Source organism: Athene cunicularia, assembly GCF_003259725.1.
Source record: "Athene cunicularia isolate RWA chromosome 14 unlocalized genomic scaffold, athCun1 chr14_part1, whole genome shotgun sequence".
Taxonomy (NCBI): Eukaryota; Metazoa; Chordata; class Aves; order Strigiformes; family Strigidae; genus Athene; species Athene cunicularia.
Genome location: NW_020799118.1, coordinates 15736013 through 15738782, shown reverse-complemented (window position 1 = coordinate 15738782; position 2770 = coordinate 15736013). Strand labels below are relative to the sequence as shown.

General features: G+C 63.0%; 1 protein-coding gene across 1 annotated transcript in view; it reads right to left on the bottom strand.

The window, feature by feature from the left end:
• The window catches only part of FAM173A (family with sequence similarity 173 member A), a 21498-nt gene that overhangs the window by 2225 nt on the left and 16503 nt on the right, over window positions 1–2770 (bottom strand). The gene's annotated exons all lie outside the window — the stretch shown is intronic.

Genomic DNA, 2770 nt, shown 5'->3' with positions numbered 1-2770 from the left:
GGCTGTGCAGGGCTGTCCGTAGTCGTGCAGGGTTCTGTGCAGTTGTGCACAGTTGCATAGGGCTGTGTGCAGTTGTGTGTGTGGCTGTGCACACCTGTACGTGGTTGTGTCCACCTGCACGTGGTTGTGTGTGGCCCCACATGGCTGCGTGTGGTTGTATACTGCCGTATGCGGTTGTACGCAGCCGTTTGCAGCTGTAGGTGGCTGTGCAGGGGTTTGTGCGGTTGGTTGTGTGTGGCTGTGCAAGGGTTTGTGCGGGTGGTTGTGTGTGGTGGTGCAGGGGTTTGTGTGGTTGGTTGTGTGTGGCTGTGCAAGGGTTGTACGGTTGGTTGTGCGTGATTGTGCATGGCTGTGCAGGGCCGAGCATGGTTGTGTGTGCGGTTGTGCGTGGCTGTGCACAGTTGTTGGCAGCTGTGCGTGCTGCAGACGTGCGGGCGGTGGGTTTCCTGCTGCGAGGAAGCCGCGACTGTGGGAAAATTCCAGCGTGTGGGAGCAGGGAGGGGGCTAGGGCTGGGGCGGGGGTGGAGGGAGCAGCCAGGCCCCCGCAGCTTCTGCCCACCCGCAATTAATAGAAAACCCCACAAACCAAACCAAACCCGGGAACAATAACGGCTCAATTAGGGGAGCGGGTGCACAAAGGGCAGGCAGCTTCCCTGCCCGCACTGGCGCTTGCTGCCACATCATCATCTCGCCGGAGATTTCACGGCCACCGCCTCCCTCCCCTGCTCCCCCCTCGGCCTTTGGGGCAAGATTTGCAGGGCTCCCTGGGGGTGCCCCTCTAGCTCTGTCTTGGGGTGTCCCCTGAGAGCTCAGGGATGGCTCTGGGGGTCCCTGCAATGGCCAGTGGCACCCCATGCCCTTGGCACAGGGCAACCAGCCTCCTCGCGTGCCTTGTTGGCCCAGGGCACATTGCTGACTACCCACACATGATTGTGGGCAGAGGAGAAAACCCTGTGGGCAGCCCCAGGCAGGGAGTGGCTTTGGGATGCAGGGGAACGGGACTGGGGAGCAGGATTCCCTCCTCCCCAGCCCTGGGGGTGGCACAGCTGGCGGCCCCCAGCACTAGCCCACCCGCAGACCCCCTTTTCCAATGAGCCACTGCAAGCAGCAGCCAAGGGAAGAGCTGCCTACGGCCAGCACAGGTTTCTGCTCTGCTCTCGCCCTTAATTTTGGGAACCTTGGAATAAGGATGCACACACACGCACATGTGCACATGTGCTCGAACCTCAAACCAAGGTGTGCAGCTCGGGGCGCTTAATGACAACCAGACCCCGTTAACCACATGCCCTGGAGCAACAGTGGGGCTCCAGCAGGAAGGAAAATCTGCCCCCTGACACCATGCAGAGCCCAGAAATACTGCCCAGGGCTGCTTCCACTCCCTGCCCTGCCAAAGGGCCCAGCACGGCTGCGACCAAATCAGGGGCCACGGGGATTGTTCCGATTTTCTGGTGCTTGTTGGCAGGTGGAGCCAGTTAAGGTTGTGAGGGAGCAGAAAATAAGGGGAAATAGGAGCTGGAAGGAGAGGGGGCCTGTGGGGCTGCTGCTGTAGAGGAGGAGGATGGTCTGTGGGGATGAGCTGGTCCCTGGGGCAGCCCAAGGCCCGCCGTGATGCTGCAGAGCAAATTAATTAATGAAGCAATTCCCAGGCAAGCCTGAGCCTTCCTTGCTGGGCCCCTGAGACGTGGCTGGGGCCGGCGGGGGGTGGCAGCATCCCTTTCTGCCCCAGCCCTGGGGTGTCCGGCAGCATTCGGGGTGCCAGGCCGAGCAGGTGGCCGTGCGAGGGGACCAGTTGGGATGCGCTGCTAAAGCCAACGAGCTTTTAATCCGCCTCTTTCCAGGGCAGCTTCCCCCCGCCGGGGCTGCGGCGGCTGCAAAGCAGCCCTGACCGCCAGGAATTTCTCGCTATGCGCTGGGAAAGCTCCTTCCCGCCAGCTGTCGGCAGCCTGGGGCCACCGGGCGCAGGCGTGTTGGACTGGGGAGAGCTGGGGTGAGGGGCCGCAGGGGCCCCACTGTGGGCCAGGGTCCTGCCCCGGCCCCGAGCATCCCTCCCCGGCACAGGGATGGCTTGGCTTTGGTCCAGTCAAAGTGGGGGCTCAAAGCAGACCCTCCTGCCAGGTTTTGGGGCACAGCTCCCCAAGGGGTGGCAGGGTTGGGGGGTGGCAGTGTCTTTAGGGTCACCAGGCTCTCACTTCTTGCCAAGGCCCGTGGGCTTGGGCTGTGCCCCCCAGTCCCTTTTCTGGTGCTGCAACCTACCTGCTGCCCTGGAGCATCCCCAAACCCACAGGCCTCACCCTGACTGTGTGGGTCATCCCCCAGCTCCACAGGCAGCACCTACTCCTATGGGGCATCTGTGAACCCCGAGGGCATCATCCTGACCTTATGGGGTATCCCCTGACCCCAGGGATGTCACTCTGACTCTATGGGGGCATCCCCTGGTCCCAGGGGCCTCATTCGGACTCCATGGAGCATCCCCTGGTGCCAGGGCCAATATGCTCACCCTATGGGGGACCCCCTTGTCCCAGGGACATCCCCTGTCCCACGATAGCTATGGGGCTCCAGGGCGCTGCAGGCAGGGCAGGCAGGCTGCCTGGACATCTCCGGGGTGGATGCAAGGCCTGCAGTTCCCTGCTCGGGGCCAGGGGCCGCAGGGAGGGCTGAGAGGGGCCGGCCGCCTTTGTGCCTCCCCTTTGTGCCCCGCGATTCACATGTTCAGGCTTTTATCCGGCAGCCGGGAAAGAGGAGGGTGAAGGGGGCAGGAGAGGGGGGAGAA